The following is a 21,391-nucleotide window of genomic DNA, read 5'->3' on the forward strand; positions in this document are numbered from 1 at the left end:
AGCACCATGTCTGCCAGTATGCTGCCATGCTGCCTGCCATGATAATAATGGAAAAAACCTCTGAATTGGTAAGCCAGCCCCAGCTGAATGGGTTTTGGTTTTTTTTGTTTTGTTTTGTTTTGTTTTTAAATAAGAGTTGCTATCATCATGGTGTCTCTTCACAGCAATAAAATCCAAACTAAGACATGGTGGCCAGTGGAGGAAAGCCTACACAAAAAGATTTCCTTCTAGAAATTCTCATTTCAGGAGAACACACTTGAAGTTTTGTTTCTTCAGTGTTGTTGCCCTTTTTTGAGAGAGAGAAGGGGGAGGGGGTGTAGTGTGTGTGTGTGTAGTGTGTGTGTTTGAGTGTGTGTGTAGTGTATGTTTGAGTGTGTGTGTAGTGTGTGTGTGTAATGTGTGTTTGAGTGTGTGAGTGAGTGTGTGTGTGTGTGTGGTTTATGTGTGTATGTGTGTGTAGTGTGAGTGTGTAGTGTGTGTAGTGTTTGTGTGTATAGTGTGTGAGTGTGTGTTGTGTGTGTGTGTAGTGTGTGTTTGAGTATGTGTGTGTAGTGTGTGTGGTGTGTGTGTGTAGTGTGTGTAGAGTGTGTGTGTGTAGTGTGTGTGTAGAGTGTGTGTGTAGTGTGTGTGTAGTGTTTGTGTGTATAGTGTGTGAGTGTGTGTTGTGTGTGTGTGTAGTGTGTGTTTGAGTATGTGTGTGTAGTGTGTGTGGTATGTGTGTGTAGTGTGTGTGGTGTGTGTGTGTAGAGTGTGTGTGTGTAGTGTGTGTGTAGTGTTTGTGTGTATAGTGTGTGAGTGTGTGTTGTGTGTGTGTGTAGTGTGTGTTTGAGTATGTGTGTGTAGTGTGTGTGGTGTGTGTGTGTAGTGTGTGTAGAGTGTGTGTGTGTAGTGTGTGTGTAGAGTGTGTGTGTGAAGTGTGTGTGTGTGTGTGTGTGTGTGTGTGTGTGATCATCTCTATCACACAGACAGTGTCAGGTTAGTACCTGAATTATGTGACGGGTTGTTGACTTATCCCAGAAGCGGCATCACCTCACAGCTCTGCACAAGTAAGCAAAAGTAATTCAAGACAGATGATCAAAGTCTGCACATGACTCTAAGACCTCACTGCTTACCCCTACTTTACATCCACTTTAACAAGCACCAATCAGTAACATGTGGATGACTCTGACACAAGGAGAGCAGGCTGTGAACTCACTTCCGTGGAGCTGATGGCAGCCTGGGAGAGACGGGCTTCTGAAAGCCAGGAACTGAGGTGACTCAGAGCGTGGAGTGGATGCTTATGCTCTCAGCAGGTGCAAAACTCCACCTCCTCAAGAGTCTGGGATCACTGCACACAGAAGCACATACACCTTAAGGGTGGGGAATTAACAGAAATTACTCAATAGGGGACTGGGGAAATGACTCCATTACAAAGTACCTGCCATACATACATGAAGGCTTGAGTTTGGACGCCCAGTATCCACATGAACAAGTCCTCATGACGGACAGAACAGGCCTGAAATCCCAGCTCTGAGGAAGCAGAGACAGGTGACCCCTGCAGCCTACTGGCTAGCCAGCATCCCTCAACCAGTGAACTCTAGGTTCAAAAAGAGATCATGTCTCAAAAGATACAGCGGGTCTGAGAGATAGCTCAGAGAAAACTCCACACAAGATGACAACCTGGGTTTAATTCTTGAAACCGCTGGTAGAAAGCAAGAACAACTCCCACAAGTTGCCTTCTCACTTACACATCTGTACCATAACCTGTGTATCTGTATACAAATCACATGCACCCATATAAGAATAATTAATTTAATAAAAAGTATGGAGTAGAGAGCAACTGAGTAACACCCAGGCTTCCACACATGGGTATGCACACCCAAACATGGACATAAAATAGAATTCCCACTCTCAGATAACTGACCTTCTTTTTTTTTTTTTTTTTTTTTTTTTTCTGGAGCTGGGGACCGAACCCAGGGCCTTGTGCTTGCTAGGCAAGTACTCTACCACTGAGCTAAATCCCCAACCCCCCCACTCTCAGATAAGATAAATAATACAGTAAACAACATTCAGAAATAGGCTTCTGAAATAGTCGATTTTACTAGAAAAATACCTACAATCCCAGTAAGTGAGAGAGGAAGAAAAGTCAGCTAAGATACTCCTCAGCAGACGGTGATGGTGGCACATGCCTTTAATCCCAGTACTTGGGGGGCAGAGGCAGGAGGATCTCCGCTCTACAGAGCAAGTGCCCGGACAGTCAGGGCTACACAGAGAAACTCTGTCTTGGAAAACAAAAACAAAAACAAAAACAAAAACAAAAACAAAACTCAAACCCAAACAAACCAAAAAATAACAGTACTCAGCCACATTCGACCTTGTCTCAAAAAACAAAATACAGAGGCTGAGGGTGTAGCCAGCGGGAAGAGTTAAGAGTGCCTGCCAGCGGGGTTGAGATCCTGGGCGCTATTCTCAGCACCACAACAATTTAAATTATTATTTTAAAAAATAATAACTTATGAGACTGCTGAAATGGTGCAGCAGATGAAGGTTCTTGCCTACACAGACACACAGACACACAGACACACACACACACACACACACACACACACACACTGTGGCATGCAATGGTACATACATGAATAAAACTGGTTTTCAAAAACAAGTTCTACTGAACTTGGTGTGTTGAGGAAAGCAGTGAGGAGTATTATGCAGAGAGAGCCATGGTTGGTTGTGTGTTGGGGTGTAGCTCGACTGGTAGAGCGCTTGCCTACATGCAGAGTTCTAGGTTTGTCCCCCAGACATGGTGGCAGACACCTATAATCCCATCACTGGGGAGGTAGAGATAGGAAGATCATAAATTCAAGGTCATCCCATAGTAAGTACAAGATCTGCCTGGGACACATGAGATTCTGTCTCAAAAAATAAAGTCAGCCAAGCATCGGGCCAGAGGCAAGAGGAGGATCTCTGGGAGTTTGAGGCCAGACTGGTGTAAACAGTGAGTTCCAGGACAGCCAAGGCTGTAACTTGAGTCCCTGTCTCTAAAATGAATAAACGGATGGATACATACATACATACATACAAACATACATACATACATACATACATACATACAAACAAATAAAGTTAAATGTGAGCAATGCATGCCTGTAATCCCAAATTTTGAGAATTAGAAGCAGAAGGATTAAGAATTTGAGGTTGGCCTGGGTTGCACAGTGGGGTCCTATCTCAAACAAATTTTAATTCCAGAAATAAACAGTACAAGAGTAATCTGAAACTGGCTGTGGTGTTTTAAATGAGAATGGCTTCTACAAGCTCATATGTTTGAACTCCTAGATGGTGGACTGTTTAGGAAGGTTAGGAAATGTGGTCTCGTTGGAGGAAGTGTGTATCACTGGGAGTGGGCTTTACCACTCCCAGTGTCTGTCTGTCTGTCTGTCTGTCGGTCTGTCGGTCTGTCTGTATCTCTCTCTCCCTCCCTTTAGGCCTCCAACTATGGATAAGCTGTAAGCTCCCAGCTACTGCCAGGGTCATGAGTGCCTGCTGCCAGGTCCCCTACCATGATGATCATGGACTCACCCTCTGAAACTGTAAGCAAGCCTCCACTTAAATGCTTTCTTCTACATGTTGCCTTCAATATGGTGTCTCTTCACACAATAGAAGAGTAACTAAGTCACTGGTAATAAATACACACACACACACACACACACACACACACACACACACACACACACCCCACTGCTCCTTAACAAGGGAACATGAGGTATTTTTCAAGCTTATTTTAAAATTTTGTTAATGTACTTATTACTATATGTGTACATCTGCCAGAGCATAGTTTACATGGAGAGGGTGGAATGCCACAGTGCACACATGGAGGTCAGAAGACAGCTCTGTGGGTTTGTTTCTCTCCTCTTGCCTTTATCTATAATAGAGTCTAAAGCAGTGGTTCTCATCCTTCCTAATGCTACGACCCTCTAATACAATTCCTCATGCTGTGGTGACTCCCAACCATAAATTATCTCATTGCTACTTCATAACTGTGACTTTACTAATGTTATGAATTTAATGTAAATATCTGATGTGCAGGATATCTGATATGTGACCTATGAAAGGATCCTTCAATCCTCAAAGCAATGGAGACCCACAGGTTGAGAACCACTCTTCTAGGGATTACACCCGGGTCACTAGGTTTGTGCAATGTGGTGGCTTGAATAAGATTGGCCTCCATATTTGAATGCTCAGTCACTAGGGAATAACACTATTTGAGAAGTATTAGGAGGTATGCATGGCCTTGTTGGAAGAGGCATGGCCTTGTTGGAGGAAGAATGTCACTAGGGTTGGGTTTTGAGGTTTCAAAAGCCCAAGCCAGGACCACAGTGTCCCCCACCCTACACTTGCAGTTCAGAATGTAGTTCTCAATTACTTCTCCAGCACCATGCCTGCCACCATGCTCTATGCCATGGTGATAATGAACTAAGCCTCTGAAACTGTTGGCAAGGCCTTAATTAAATGCTTTCCTTTATAAAGGTTGCTGTGGCCATAGTTTTGCTTCACAGCAACAGAACACTGACTAAGACATACAGCAAACACCCACTGAGCCATCTTGCTAGCCCTTGCAAACATATTTTAGTAGCAAAACAGCTTTAATTCCACAAAACTCAAAGCAACAATCTAGGAAAAGCTACTTTTTTGTTAGTAGTGGGTGTCTTGAGATAGGATTCATGTAACACAGGCTGGCCTCATTGCTATGTAAAGGGAAGATGACTGAATTCTTGATCCTCCTGCTTGTATCTCTCAAGCCCTGGATTATGGCTACCAGTTGCCCTACTCAGTATTATTTGACTTCTTTACTTTTTGTTTGCTCGCTTTTTGAGACAGGGTTTTCTGTCTTGCCCTAGCTGTCCTGGAACTCACTGTGTAGACTAGACAGGCCTCAGACTTGGAGATCCACCTGCCTCTGGCTCCCAAGTGCTGCACCACCACGCCCAGCAACTTCTTCATTTTATGGAATGGAAATAAGGTCCTGAAGTTAGTAGACTCTTCTGCCTCAACCTCCCTGCATGCTTGGGCCTACAGGCATGTACCAATACACTAGGTTAAGCATTTGTAATTCATTTTTAAGACTTCTCTATGTCCCTTATATCGAACTATGACGATGATTCCAGAACCTGTCTGAGTAACCGCTAGGCCGGTGGAGAAGGCTGCTTCACATCCCTCTGCCGCTTAGCTTTGCTGCACTCCACTCCCATCTTTGGGGAACTTTGAAAAAGAGAAGCACTTTTAACTTGGCTGTCTGAGACAAAAGTCTCAAACACAAATTTTCCCACAATGTACTTCCTCCTTAGCTGTTCAGAACCCAGTGTGTAATATACCACACTTGAAGAGCGAGTAATTCTAATGCACCAAGAACATCTTAACCTGGTACCTACCAACGCTGTCCTAGATGGCCACCTCCACCCAACACAGTTCTTGATGTTCTTCCCCATTGGGGCTGGGAGTTCCCAAATGTCTGGAGTTAGATCTGAGATATGGTGAGAAAATGCACTCTCAAGTCAGCTCAGAAACCAAGTGAGGGAAGCTCTGAGGCTCACTCTTTGCCTTTCGAGAGCTCAGCCAGAGGAATTCCTGGCTTTTGCTGATTACCTCTGTAGCTTGAAACATGTACACAAGATGGGGGCAGGCATTAGGCCAAAAAACTGGCTGGGAGGTCAGCTGTGGCCGTGGCAACAGCAATCAGACAGCCGTGCCAGAGCAGGTGGTCCTTGCATGAAGCAGGCCAGTGCCAAGTAAGGCCAAGGCCACCATCAGGCAGCATGATTCCTGGAAATTCGATGCTTCGGGGACACTACTAAGTGGCAACACTGGCTATAGCCCAGCCATGGTGCAAGACGGTACTGGGATGCCTATGAGGACCAGCCACAGCAGTCTGCTCTAGGAAGGCAAAGGAAATGGTGCTCTCCCAATGGAACTGGTGGTCCTCCCTCTTCCAGGCATGCATGCCCCAGGAAGAGTGGAGCAGAAGTAGAAAAAAAGAAGCCAGTTTCAGGGCACCAGAGCAATTCAAACCAAACCAACTGGCAATTGATTCAAACAATAGTGGCTTTGTCGGGAGATTGCAACAGCCAACAAGAGCTGGTTGAAAAACCTGCCCTCCCCTCCTGATTTCTATCCTCCAGTCCCCGTGACTTTGAGACATCATGCTAAAAAAAAGAGGAAAACAAATTATGCACATAAACCAACATTAGTCAACCCTCCTGAGAAGGCCTCCAACTGCCCTCTGGAGATGACACATCATCACAACTGGCTGTTGTGCACTGTCTCCTAACTCAGAAGCCCTCCTCAGGCTCCCAGGACACATTTAAATCTGACTTGCAGATAAATTCTTCATCAACCAAGCCAAGAGGAAGCAAAGATCCAAAGCATCATGGTTTCCCCAGTGCTGCCATCCACGTTACAGGCACTTGGGAGGGAAGCACACTCAAGACCTTGATGTGTGCTCCCAACTTGTGATGGCTACTCCCCATCTCTACAAGGCCCTGAAGTTCTCCCTTGGGTTTGTTAAGACAAAACAGAAGAGCATTCCCGCAGGACATTGGGGAAGAAAAGCAGACCACAGTTTCTCATAGCACACCCTGTTCTGCTCACCGTGTACCCACTTCACCAATGGGACTGTCACCTCCTGCACCTCACATACACCCAGAGCACCGAGGAGCCAGCAATACAGATAAGCAAACAGACTTATCTGGGAAGACGCAGGTGGCCATACATGCTGGCCACACCTGCCCCACTGCAATCTACAGGTAGCTGGGGGGAGGCTGTGCATGGCACAGGTAAGCTTCACCTGCACGCCTGCTCTCAGGTGCTGTGCAAGGACATCATCAAGGATGATACCCAGCTGAGGTATAAGTGTGATCTTTGCTGTTCTGAAGGCAGATTTTCCTGTAGCACAGCTGTCCTGTCCCACCCCACCCCCCTTTTTTCTTTATTTCCTTTTTCGTGAGACAGGGTTTCACTATGCACTCCTGGCTGGCCTGGAGCTTGCTGTGTAGACGAGGCCGCCTTGAACTTGCAGAGACTCACTTGCCTCTGCCTCCAGAATGTTTGGATTAAAGGTGTGCACTATGGTCTCAGAGCTTTTCACTGGGAAAAACCATGGACTTAAACAGTGGGCACAGGGATAGAGCTCAGCGGCAGAGTGTGCCCTAGCATGTATGAAGCCCTTTGACCCCTAGCATCACCAACAAAAGAGCACTCACACCCAGAACTAAAGGGTAGCAGTGTTTAGTGGACGGGGGCCATTCTAAGAGAGCGTTTGCTGAGCCTTCACCAAGAAGTCAGCAAGGACAGCAGGACACAGACACCTGAATTCTGACCCTTTCCCTGGATCCCCACCTCAATATGTGGCAAGTCAGGCAACTAATTAAAATCTGCTCAAGAGGCCTTCTGCCCAGCATTCTACACGGACTACTGTTGGTAGAACTGTCCATACCAGAGAAACTCCTTAAGCAGCTATAAGGATGGCTGCCAAGGCTAGAGACCAGTCAGCATCTCAAGCCTCTACCTGACAGTGTTTAAATAGTGTTTCAGAGTTCAGTCAGCTCATCCTTCTCTGGATCAGCCAGTGGGCGGTCTGGAACTCTCCAGAACAAGTATCTACAGCAAGCCAACAGCACAGGTGAGCTAACTGCTGGGTAGCCACTGAGCAACTGTACTCTTCATCAAGCCCTTGTCCCTCATCCCTGCCTCTGGAACAAAGGAAGACCAGTGGACAGCACTCATGGGCAAAGACACTGCTGCCAGTGCCTCTGGGGTCTGTCAGCCTTCAGAGCACAACAGGGGCATGTAGGCTGCAACTTGACAATTGTCCCCAGACCCTCTGCCAGGTACATATGTAAAAAATAAAAGACACTTTCTTTTTTTCTTTTTTAAGATTTATTTATTTATTTTATGTATGTGAACACACTGTCGCTGTCTTCAGACACACCAGAAGAGGGCATCGGAACCCATTACAGATGGTTGTGAGCCACCATGTGGTTGCTGGGAATTCAACTCAGGACCTCTGGAAGAGCAGTCAGTGAGTGCCCCTTAACCACTGAGCCATCTCTCCAGCCCAGGAAGCTTTCAAATAAGCAACTTAGGGCACAGAAGAGGCCCTGTTCAGCCGTGCAACTGAAATCACCATTCCCACACACACAGCTGCCCAAATGAGGGTGGGGTGAGTGACAGGTGAGCGTGCCTAATGTGGTGATATAGGGTAGTGCCAAAAATGTTCTCAGGGTAAAGGATCCTACCAGGAAGGAGGGGATGCAGAGGGACATTTCAGAGCATGGAGCCAACCCAGACAGGGATTAGTACAAGTTGGCCCAGCAGAAAGTGGTGGCAAATGTCTGTAATTGGGGTACTAAGGAGACAGAGGCAGAAGGATCAAGGCCATCCTTGGCTACATAGTTCAAGGCCAGGCTGGGCTATATGATATCTTTTCTCCAAAAAAACCAAGACCAAACAAAACACCAGGGGCCCTGGGGCACTATAAAAATTTACCATGGAAATATTCTCAAGGATCAACAGAGAGATTAAATAAATAATAACACACCTCACAATGAGATCCTGTTGAGCCACTGAAATATTGCTGATGAGCGACTGGGGACTTGGAGAGGTATTCACAATCTGCTAAGAAGAAAGAGTGTGTACACCCAGCATGCCAAAAACAATTTAAGAACGAGGTGTAGACAGATAAACGCTGGGAAGCTGAGAGATTATCCCTGAGTGTCCCATCTTTAGTTTTCAAAATCTATGTCCACAGTTTCTAAATTTTCTATAGTAAAATAAAAATTCAGTTTAAAAGAAAAAGAAGGCGGGCTTTTAATTTTGTATCTATTCATTTTGTATGTCAATGTATTCATGCTCTCACTCACATGCCCCAGTATGCATACAGAGGTCAGAGGACAACCCTGGGAAGACAGTTTTCCTACCACGAGTGTCCCGGGAATCAAACTGAGGTGTCAGGCTTGCCACAAGGCTACTTGCCTTCTGAGCTGTCTCTTAAGGTTATAATGTTATCCTAACGTTCAACAACTACAATGGCTGGCTTGGCAGCTCACACCTATAATCTCAACGGTGAACAGACTGAGGCAGAAGGATTGCCATGTTTAAGACAGCCCTGGGCTACACAGTGAGTTTCAGACCAATATGAACTACAATGTCAAGGCCCTGTGTCACTAAAAAATAAAAATAAAATACTACGATACAGAGAAATAATGATGTGTTAAGTCTGGAAAGAAGCCTGGAAATGCAGCCAGACTCCAAAGTAAGCGTCTAAGCTGAGAAAAGCTCCCCAGCTTTCAGCGAACATGTCTCGGCAGGGAAAGCGCTACATTTCTGATAAAAACAAATTCTATTTTAATCTTCTCAGAAGCAGAAGTAATGGCACTTACAGATCATAAAGCTATTTGCCAACCCTGTTATAAATCAGATCAAAGAGAGAGAGAGAAGGGAACAGTTGGAAAGGCTAAGGAACATATCCAAGGTGGACTGCACAAGTGAATGGAGGATAGTCAGGGATACATTGAGGGGCCTGAGAGGACATACCCACTGCTATGGAAAGCACCCCAAACACAACTGCACAGACAGACAGACTCACGTACAGCGATAAAATATGTAGGGCTGGAGAGATGGCTCAGAGGTTAAGAGCCCCGATTGCTCTTCCAGAGGTCCTGAGTTCAATTCCCAGCAACCACATGGTGGCTTACAACCATCTGTAAAGAGATCCAATGCCCTCTTCTGGTGTGTCTGAAGACAACTATAGTGTACTTATATAGAATAAATAAAAAAATATATATATAGGCTGGGAACAAAGCAGGAGACTATCACAGCCTAATTTAAGGTTATAGCTTTGTTTCAACTGTGACCAACCAAGGTCCACTTTTGGACGGCCTGAGTCTAGTCAAAGATGGCCATGAGGGTGAGATGATGTGAAGCTGACGTCACCCAGAGGCCAAGACCTGCCAAAGGGGTCAACACCATGGCTTCAGTACCTCCTAACTCAGTGCAATGACCTCTGAGGAGCCTGAAATCCTGGGGTTCCACTAGACAGCTTCAGACTTACTATCAGATTACAGTCCTGTGACTTCACACACAGCAAGAAGGCACATAAAACAGAAGGATCCTACAGAATGGTCCTTGTGCCAAAGCCAAATGGGCAAACAACACTACATTTATCGTAAAACTTAAATCTAGCCTAGATTCAACTCAGCACCTCAAGGGCCTGATAACTAAACTTAAGCCTTCAACGACAAACGGAATCAGAGGTTAAAAGTAGAGTCCTCGCCAAACCCTATTTCTGGACATGGGAGCCCTGTAGTGCAGTGACAGAGTCTATCGTGAAAGGGGAAAAACAATCTAACTGCATTCTTCTGACTTTTCAAATATGCCAATGCGACGCTGAGCTGGCATCCCAGAGAGCAAGAGTCACTGGAACTGAGTGACAACTGCCTTCAGGCGCAGAGTCTAGTTCACAACAGGTCCCACGCTTCCTGTTGCCTTCTCATCACTGGGCTGTCTACTGCAGCTTAGATATTCCCTAATACATATTTCCCTGAAACTATGACTTCCAAAGGAGGACAAAAAAACACATCAGAGGAGATGGCCTGCTTTGTATCCTGGTTCTTGTAGACATTTAAGGTTGTGACTTCTGACCCAGATAAACAATATTAAGAGGAGAAAGGTCATAAAGGGATAGCTTGTAAGGCAGTAATTTGGCAAGCTCCCGTGTAAGACCTAGAAACTATTTCCCACGCCTCTGTTCTCAGGGAAGCCTCAGACAAAGTCAGTCCCCAACTATTCCTGCACTCACCATGTACACTGAAAACAATCATAGGATTTCTAGTCACTGACATACTGAAGACATCTACCTAGTCCTACATGTTCCAAATAAGATCCTTTATACATACTATTAAAATATGAAGAAATACCTGTTGGTTTTTAAATTTTTATTTATTATGTATATGAGTACACTGTCATTCTCTTCAGACACACCAGAAGAGAGCATTGGATCTCCTTATAGATGGTTGTGAGCCACTATGCGGTTGCTGGGAATTGAACTCAGGACCTCTGGCAATCAGTGCTCTAAACCACTGAGCCATCTCTCCAGCCTCTACTTTTTCCTTCTTAATGGCCAGGCATATCCCAGCACTTGTGAAGTGGAAGGAGGCTCACGAGTTCAAGAGCAGCCTAGGCTATAATGTGACCTCCTACACGAACACACACACACACACACACACACACACACACACACACACACACACACACCATAAAATAAAAGTGGTGAACAGTGAAAACAATAACAAATAAGCTAGAAATCAGTACCATCTAGAAACATCTCTGATGTTTCTTCCTAGACAGCCTCTGTCTCTAGTCCTTTCGAAACAAGTGCTAGTGTTCCCTTCTCTTTTTCTTTCTTTGACAGGGCATATCCAGGCTGCCCTTGAGCATCCTATGAGGCTTAGGCTGGCTAGAACTCTGAATACTCCAGAGTAAGGCATTATCAGCCTGTGCTATCACACCTGACTCACAGTACTGATCTTCCTTGCTCTTACCATAGATTAGTTTAGCCTACTTTAGAATTGCATATAAATGTTATCAGATATTCTTCTGGGTTACTGTATTATGTTGAGTCAAATACTTAAAGCTTTTTTTTAAGGGCAGCTTCTCATGACCCTGGGCTGACCCCAAACTTACTATGTAGCCAAGGATGACCTTATCCCTCTGCTTCCATTCCCTGTGTGCTAGATTGAAAGTATCTGCCCCATGTCCAGTGTACACAGGGTAGAGATTAACCCAAGGGCCTAATGAATCCTATGTGAGCCCTCTACCAACGGAGCTAGACCTCCAGTCCATTAAACTTGTTTCACTTGGCAGGTGTCTTACATTCAACCATGTTGTTCCACATAGTACTTCTGATTTTTTATGGATTTCTTTATTATATTTAATTTGTATTTTATGTATGGAGGTATCTTGTCTGCATATAAGTAACTTCACTCTGCGTGTGTGTCTCACGCCTGTAGAGACCAGAAAGGGTGTCAGATCTCCCAGAACAGAAGACTGTGAACCATCACGTCAGTCCTGGGAAATGAATCCCAGTCCTTCAGCAGAGCAGCCAGTGTTCTTAATCACTGAGCTATCTCTCCAGCCCATACATACATATTTTATTATTGTGAGCATATGAGTGTTTCGTCTGTATTTGCGTCTGTACACGATGTGTGTGAAAGGATCTGTGGAGACCAAAAGAGGGCATCAGACCTCCTGGCACTGCAGTTATTATGTTGTAAGCTGTCCTATGATGGTGCCGGGAGCTAAACCCGGGCCTCTGGAAGCACAGCCAGTGTTTAACCACTCAGCCTCTCTCCAGCCCCACTTCTTATTACTGAATGCAATCTGTTCCTAGGATAATATCAAAAACTATGGTCTATAGAAGAAAAATAACTATCTTGCTCATTTCTCTCCCTGAATATCATGAGCTATGTAAAGTGTCCCCACCCAGGGCCACATTGTCCTAAGTCTTCTCGTCCCATACCGTTCCTCATGTTTCCTATACATTTTATCTTCACCCTGTAAGGAAGTTCCTAATGGAAAGTCAATATCCAATAATGAAAAACTTCCAAATCCCTCCAAAACATGGTGGTTGAGCACTGGTCCATTGGTAAGGTACCTGCCAAACCAAAGATAAGGAATTGAGTGTCATTCCCAGCACCGTAAAAAGGCTGTGCAAGGGCACCACATAGGTAGCACTGGGGAAGTGGCAACAAGAACTCTGGAGCTAAGACTATTCTGAGAAATATCCTTCCGAAAAAATACGGTAAGGAGCATCAATAAAGGCACACACTTGACATCAACCTCTGACCTCCACCTTGCAAGTGCAAACATGGACACAGCACAGAGTAAAATGTGTCTGTAGCTGGGTGAGGTGGTGCATACCTTCAATCTCAGCAAAGGAATCAGAGGATCTCTCTGAGTATGAGGCCAGCCTGATGTACATAATGAATTCTAGGCTAACCTGAGCTGCATACTGAGCCCCTGTCTAACAATTCCCAGGACCCACATGGTAGCTAACAACCCCCTGTAACTCCTGTTCCAAGGGATCTAATGTTTTCTTCTGGCCTCCACAGACACCAAGTGCATGGACATACATGCAAACAAACAAAATACCCATACATATAAAACGAATTTAAAAGTGGTATATCTGTGAATGGATACTATTTAGCAATGTGAAAGGATAAACTATATGACACATCTACCACACAGATGACCTTTAAAACACGGTAAGCCAGGTTTGGGTACACACCCTGTAATCTCAGCACTTGGTGGTGGCTACAGGAGGCTCAGGAGTTCAAGGTTGTACAGACACCGTGCTACACGGCTGAGACCAAGCTGGGTCACACAAGAGTATGTCAAAACTGAAATAAATAAATGGATGGATGGATGGATAGATGGATGGATGGGAAAAAATTATTACACTAAGTCAAAGAAGAAGCCAGACTCAGAAAGCCACATATCATATGATCACAAATATTGGAAATTTCTAGAAAAGACAAATCCAGAGAAAGATGAGCAGTGACCTGGAGCTGTGCTGGAGACTGGGGTTCACTAGAAAGGGCAATCATACCTAAGTGATGGGATCCCTAAAACAGGACTGCACACTGCGATACTGGTAAGAAAAACAATTCTCAACTGTTATGGGCACATGTTATAGTCTGTAAATTATACCCCATCATGTAAAACACAAACTTGTCTGACTAGAGATGAAAGAGGTCTGCAAGGCAGAGATCTGCTGGATAAAGAACAAAAGAAACAATTTTAAATGTCCTGCTATGCCACTGGAAAACAGCAAACTAATATAGCAAATGTCCTTTCTAACAACCAGTGTGAGAGGCCGGTGTCCCTAAGGTTACAGTGCTTGTCTAGCATGCACAAGGGTCCAGTCTCCAGTTCCACAGTGGAGCTGAGTGTGGTGCTGCTTGCCTGTGTGCCAGCCGAGGAGAATGTCGGAAAAGAAAACTGACCTCTTACTTTCAACAGAGAGGCTGTGCCACCACCACTCCTCATGGTTTGCTCTGGCCAATTCAGAGTCCCCCAGTCCTTTGTTTATACAGTAACCCGGCTATCATCTCGGAGTTAGTCTCTACACTGTTACCCAAGCAGGATCTCCATGCTCATGTCTAAGACTCAAAGGCTAAAGACAAGGAATCCTGTTTCTAGATTTATCTTTCATATTTGAGGTTCCCCTCTTCCCCCTGGCCTCCCTATAGGCTGTTCTGATGGCACAGTCCAACCCTAAGTATATCAAGCTAAGCTAAAGCTTCTTTAGAGAATCTGAGATCAGATGCTATCTCTCTGAACTAAATCACATGAATAAAAGCATCACTTAGGATTCGTGGCAGTAGGGAGATCAGATGCTATCTCTCTGAATAAATCATATGAATAAAAGTGTCATTTAGGATGGATGCATGGCAGTAGGAAAAGCCCTACCACTCAGAAAGCAACCTACAAACTCAAACTCTCTCTTCCCAAAGTCCTTCTCCAATAGGCACAGCAGAGAGGATTATCATGAGTGTGAGAACAGCCTGGGCTGTGATGTGAGACCCTGTTTCAAACAAAATGAGGTGGGGAGAGAATACAATTATAAATCCATAGAGTTCGGGGAGACAAGAGAGAGCAACACAGCTTAAAGAACAGACACAAGTTCCTCGACTGGGCAGGATTCAGTGTATGAGTGTGAGGCCTACTACTCTGATAATCCCTGGCATGCCCTTCTCTAGGAAGCTGCCCCCACACACCCTAGAAGCCAAGGTCTACAACATACACCAGCTACACAGGGGACTGCTAGTCTTGGCTGCTCAGCCATCATCTGGAAAGGCAGTTCTTTCTCACCCTCCCATCATCCTATCCTTCTCCCATGTCTACTGCATTAGCAACTCCAAAACCATCTTGGATCCATCTAATTCTCACTGTCCCAATGTAGATATATTGGTCTGAGAAGAAAGTTCAACAGCCTTCAAGAAGAAGGCTCACCAGTCCTGATGGACAAGCCTTTAATCCCAGGCAAGCAGGAAGATCTCTGTGAGTTCAAGGCCAGCCTGGTCTATGTAGTGAGTCCCAGGACAGCAAAGATATATAGAAAGACTCTGTCCAAAAAAAAGAGAGAAAAAAAGAAAGAAAGAAAAAAGGATGTTCATTTCAACTCCGGCCTCTACAGGCTAGCTTCCTTTTTCCTTAGAGTATTCCCAGTAGGCTAGCCATAACGAGCTGCCTATGGAGGTAAATCAGTATTCCCAATTCAGTGAGAATAATATCCTCATTCCCACTATGAGCTGCAAGTCCTTTCGCTTCTTCACATTCATCTTTTTCCATGGTCTCTGGTCAGCATCTAGTCCTGCTGGTGTCTCTAACGCTGAAAACGGCATGCTCACTTCATTCTGGGCCCATGCCAGGCTCACTTCACTCTGGGTCCCTTCTACTGTCCATGCCAGGCTCACTTCACTCTGGGCCCCTTCTACTGCCCATGCCTGGCCTCTACTTCCCACTCAGGTTTCAGGTCAACCTGGAATGTCACCTCCTCAGAGCACTTCTCTGAACAACTCAGAGTGTCTCCCACCTTTCTGACCCCTTTCACCATCCCCTTTGTCTTGTTTTATGTTCTCCATGGCACCTAAATAGAAAATCCAATTTGCTTTTGCTTACTGACTCCTGCCAGAAAGGAAGCTTCATGGTGGAGTCAGGTAACTAACTCATCTACTGCATTTCCAAAGCGGACGCACCACATGAACGCATGCTGGGAAACGAGGACTTGATCCAGCAGCAGACAAGCCAAGGTTACAGGTAGATTGCAGCTCTGTGGCTGGAGAGGTTCTGCTCAGCGAGGGGGAGTCACCCAGCCTTCCCCTTGCCTCCTTCTCAAACATCTGGTTTGGAGACTATAGGGTTAATTAAATAAGGCAACTAGAAAAGAGCCCTCGTGGTGGCAGGAAGCTTAGCAAGATCTGCAGAGGAACACTGGCCATCAGAACTCAAGGATGCAGAAACTCCTGTAGCAGAGAACAGGAGAGAAGAAAGACAGCAGGGGTGAGACTGGAAAGGAAAACCACTTCTCAGGACAACAGTAAAGAAGGTTCTTTCTCCTGCTGAGAAGAAGGGCCACCTGCTTCTAGCTCCAGTCTCCATAGCCCCCAGCACCCTTCCTCAAGCCAGCATCAGAGTGCTTAAAGCTTGTGACTCAAACAGCTTGGCCTGAAACACAAGCCTTTGTGACCTGGAATTCTAACCGCACAAAGGAGTTTCAACAGAAGACAGAAGATCATCACTGGTTGCCGGAACTGTACATTTTATACCCACTATGTAATTGGATTCTGGAAAAAGAATAATCTGAATCTTTCATGGGCCATCATAGAAGTCCTTCAAAACAAGTCGAATTCATTGGGGTGTGGTGATTCATGCTAGTAATCCCAGTACTTGGGACATAAAAACAGGATTAGGAGTTCAAAGTCAGCCAGGACTTTACCTTTAGTCCCAGCACTTAGGAGGCTGAAGCAGGTAGATGTCTGTGGGTTTGAGGCCAGCCTGGTCAACACAGTGAGTTTCAGGACATCAAGAGCTACATAGTAAGACCCTGTCTCAAAAAACAAACAAACAAACAAACCAAAAAAGCAAATAAACAATAAAAAAGAGGTCAAAGTTAGAGGGCTGGTGAGATCCTCTTTGCTTAAGGGTACTTGTTCTTCGGGAGAACCAAGGTTCCATTCCCAGCACCTACATGGCAACTCATCACTATTCATGACTGCAATTTCCAGGGATCTGACACACTCTTTACAGACATACATGCACATAAATAAATCTAAAGGAAGGAAAAATTTTAAAGTCAAGGTATAAATTTTTTTAAAAGTTCAAGGTTAGGCTGGGGGTGCTTCGGTGGTAAGGTGCTTACATTACAAGTGTGAGGATCCCCAGGAAGCTGGGCACAGCTGTCAGCATCTGTGATCCCAGCACTGCTCCAGCAAGGTGAGAGGCAGTGCTGGAGACACTTGAGAAGCAGGCAACCTCGCATGTGCAGTGGAAGGCAGGAACCGACACCCAGGAAGGTTACTCTTGCTGTCCACATGGCCTAAGGTATACATATGCACACACATGCATTCTCTCCCCACCCTTGCTCACTCACTCTCTCAGAATGTTTTCAACCTCTAAGACTTACTGCTGAATAAACTCACCCTTTCTAGGTCTTTCTGAGCAATGGCCGGCTGACTCAACTCAACTGTTTGGCTCAAACTCCTCTCCAAGCTGACTGATTCAATCAGGCTTCTCTCGGCCTCTGACTTTTTGCTTTGCTTGGCCTCCTCATTCTCTGTCTCATTCTGTCTTCACCAGTGTAAAGCTTGTTCTATCTTTCTGCAACCTCTCTCTCTCTTTAGCTGTCTTGATAAAGCTGCCTCCTCTCTCTTCACACTCTCTTAAGTAGCTTCCCTTTCCTCTCTCTTCTTGTCAGAGTTGGGCACATCCTATTCTGTCAAATCTTTCTCTGATTCATCCCTTTGTCTGCCTCTAATTAGACATCACTTTCCAACATGGGTGACTCCTTCTACAAACTAATTTTACCTTCGCTGTTTGATATTGAAGTGTGTACTAAGGGCTGAGTCAGGCCACAACAGTAAATAACACAATGTCAAGGTTCACAGTGTCACTAAATATCCTCCCACATTCAAAGTCATCTCAAAAGCTAGCTTGGACTACATGAGACCTGTCTCAAAACCAAACCAAACCAAAAATCAAACTGAAGCTAGGCATGGCGGCTTGCGCTTCTAATCCTAGTTATCTGGGAAGCTGAAACAGGAGAATCACAAGTTCAGGCCAGCTCAGCAATTTAGTGAGGCTCTGTCTCAAAATAAAAGGTAAAAAAGCTGGAAATGTTGCTCAGGGGTACAGAACTTACCCAGAGTGCATGAAGTCCTAGGTTCAGTGCCCAGTACCAAAACAAAAACATCAAACTGACTTTGTACAATACCCTATTACAGAAGCTATATCAGACAGAGAACAAAAACACGATACACTTTATGGGCATTTCCTTTGACAAGGGCTCTCCTATCACTAGAGCCCCCTGGACCAGGGCCCAATATATTCAGCATAACTCAGCTCCACTCATTCTAGAGTGGAGCTTTGTGCAGTGGCAGTATGGTAGCCAATGAGGTTTATCCGAGGCGCGATTGTTGCTAATTGAAAACTTTTCCCATTCTAGAGTGGGCTGCACGCTCTTCTGTGGAGGAAGAAGGCTTAAAGACATTCACACCAAGCTCGGTGAAATGTACTGCACAACTGTAGTGTCTACCGACACTTGAGAGACTAGGAGAAGAGGACTGTGAGTTTGGTGAAAGGTTGTTTGGGAATAGAAGGGGGGAAGGTGTTAAAAGGATGTGTAGTGGGTAAGAGCACAAGAGCACTTGCACAGCAGCGTAAGGACCTGGGAGTTCAGCTCCAGCATCCACACAAAAGCTGGTGTAGCTGAGCACAATCAGTGAAGCAAAGCAAGCATAGCATTAGGGTTTTCTGGCCTGCAGCTTAGCTCCAACTTCAGCGAGAAACTTTGTCTCAAGGGAGCAAGAATGACGATGGAGCAGGACGCCTGCCATCCTGCCCTGGCCTCCTCACATCCACACATGCACACGTACACAGACTTACACACTTAAAAAAAGAAAAAATGCTAAGCACGGTGGTGCACACCTCGTATCCCTGCACTGAGGAACAGAGGCAGAACTTTTGAAACCAACCTGTATTACTTTCCTATTGGTGCGCTAACTTAGTGACATGGAAATATATTATTTCATAATTTTCAAGGTCAGATATCAAATTTAGGTTTTTCAGAGCTAACACCAAGACAGATTCATAGGCTGGCATTCCTTCTAGAATGTGAGCTAAGATGTTGACTCCTTTTCTCTGTTCTCTTAAAGCTACCCACATTCCTTAGCTCACAGTCTCTTCCCTACTCTTCTTCAAAGTTAGCTGTATCAGGATTAGTCTTTTTCCTACAGTGTTCACTCAGCACTCTCTCCTACTTGTTAAGGACCCTTGTAATTACACTGGGTCCACTCGGATAATCCTGGATAATCTTAGCTGATCAGCAAACTTAATTCCATCTGCAGCCTTAAATCCACTTTGTTGTGTAACATATTCACAGGATCCTGGGACATAACCATCTTTTTCTTGTTGTTACATTTGGGGTGGAGAGGTGGGGGGTGGAAGGTGAGAATTTTGGTTTCTTTAAAATCCCAGTTAAGCTGTGGGGATTTTTTTTTTTTTTTAAATCCCAGGGTTGGGATGTGGGGCTGCATCAGGCTGCTTCAGGCTGTCCACAGAAACTGTGATTTGTCTCATGCCCTGGCAGGAGCATGACTCTGCCTGCTGGAGATAGTTTTTGTTCAGAATTCTGGGGACTCTTGAGAAGAAATAAAAATGCCAGAGCCCTGAGAGGCTACGGTGGTTGCTGCTCCCCCTGCTGCCATTGCTGTTCCCTGGATCACTTGTTGGAGACATCCTGACAACAAAGACTGGACTGGATGCTCTAATCAAGGAAGTAGCCTAACGAGGTTGACACCCCCTTTCCCTTCTAACCTTCTTTCCTTCCTACCTAGTGTTAGGGGTTGGAAGGGATTGGGATGGAGGAAGACTGTAGGTATAAGAACCCAATAAAGTAGCCAAGAAGAGCAAGTACTCAAGCATGCGTGTGTGTGTGCATACATGGGAGGCATAGGTGGGATCGTGTGTTGGGAGGCACAGGCAGGTTCGTGTGTGGGGTGGCAGGAGTTCCCCATGTGGAAGTCAGAGAATAACTTACAGGAGTTGGCTCTTTCTCCTTCTGGGAATCTGATCTCCCTTTACACCGTGTGGGTTATCAGGCTCGGTGGTAAACGCCTTTACCCACCAAGCTGTTACCAGCCCCAACACAGACATCTTTAAGGGTGCTGTTTACCTGCCCACCATATAGTCCAATTGGGCAACAATACAAATGTCCCCCAACAAAGGATCATCCTACTGTCTCACTCCAACCAACATTCCCCAAACACCAATCCACTGAAAGAAAGATAAGCAAGATTCAGCAGAGGCAGGTTTATAAAGTTGGTTCCAGGGGCTGGAGAGATGGCTCAGTGGTTAGAAGCACTGACTGCTCTTCCAGGGGTCCTGAGTTCAATTCCCAGCAACCACATGGTGGCTCACAGCCATCTGTAGTGGGATCTGATGCCCTCTTCTGGTGTGTCTGAAGACAGCTACAGTGTACTCACATACATAAAATAAATCTTTTTTAAAAAACTTAAAAAAAAAAAGAAACTCTCAAAATAGAAGGTGGGTATGGAGAGCAATTTAAAAAATGAGGTGGAGAACAAGAGAGGATGAGAATGGATACTAACTTCTGACCTCTGCATGCATGCCTACATACACATGTACATGTGTACCTGCATGCACACACACAAATGCTATATACACATCTACACATCCACACAAATTCAATCCCTAACTTCTAGGCTCAAATTTATTTGTTTGTTTTTGTTTTTGTTTTTATTTGTGGGGAGGGGGATCTCCTAGAGACCAAGCTGGTCTTGAAGTCCATATACAGCTATAGCTGAGCTTGAACTTCGGGGCCTCCTGCCTCCATTCCCCAAGCGTGTGGTTGGGTCTATAGGTGTCTACTATCACACCTGATTATGCCGAAAAGTTGCACCCTCATCTTTCTTTTCCAATTCTATTAACACTTTCTTACCCTTCTACAGGGCAAGCAACTAACCAGTAGACCCTACTTAAAATGGAAATTTGGTCCTGGACTAGTAAAGAGCAAAAGATAAGAGGAACACAGGCTTCCCTTTAAGGAAGAGAATTCATGATTTCTGATAACAATACAGGGGAGAAGGAAAATCTGATGTCAGCAAAACCATCCATACACACACACACACACACACACACACACACGGTGTGGTCATGCCTCCCGATACTATCCAACTTCAAATCAGACTCAGGTCGTTATCCCAGCTCTTACGATCTATCCTGTGCCTGTTCCCTCATCCCTGGTCTCTGAGTTGTTTGAGATCACTGTCTCTGTAGCCAATGACAGTGTCCACTCTGTAATAGTAGGCATACCGTCTAATGATGAAGGACTAAGAGAGAGGAAAGAAGAAAGACAATTTATCAGTGGCGTGGGAGCAGAACTGTAACACTGGTACAGCTGTAAGGCATAAATGATTTCCATTACCATGCCTGCCATAGGAAGACCCCCAGTGGGGCCTGCAGCTCAGGTAGTGGTGTACTTGCCTAGTATTCACATCCTAGGCACAAGCCCTGGGTTTGATTCCCAGACCACATTAAAAAAAAAAAAAAAAAAAGCAGATAT

At 45.1% G+C, this 21,391-nt stretch overlaps 1 protein-coding gene and 1 pseudogene across 1 annotated transcript in view; one reads left to right on the plus strand and one right to left on the minus strand.

Annotated features, from left to right (window-relative positions):
• Window positions 1-21,391, minus strand: part of Mlxip (MLX interacting protein) — a 63,656-nt gene that overhangs the window by 36,719 nt on the left and 5,546 nt on the right.
• Window positions 18,171-18,252, plus strand: LOC120096088 (U4 spliceosomal RNA; annotated as a pseudogene).

Source organism: Rattus norvegicus, chromosome 12, assembly GCF_036323735.1.
Source record: "Rattus norvegicus strain BN/NHsdMcwi chromosome 12, GRCr8, whole genome shotgun sequence".
In the NCBI taxonomy this organism is placed as follows: domain Eukaryota; kingdom Metazoa; phylum Chordata; class Mammalia; order Rodentia; family Muridae; genus Rattus; species Rattus norvegicus.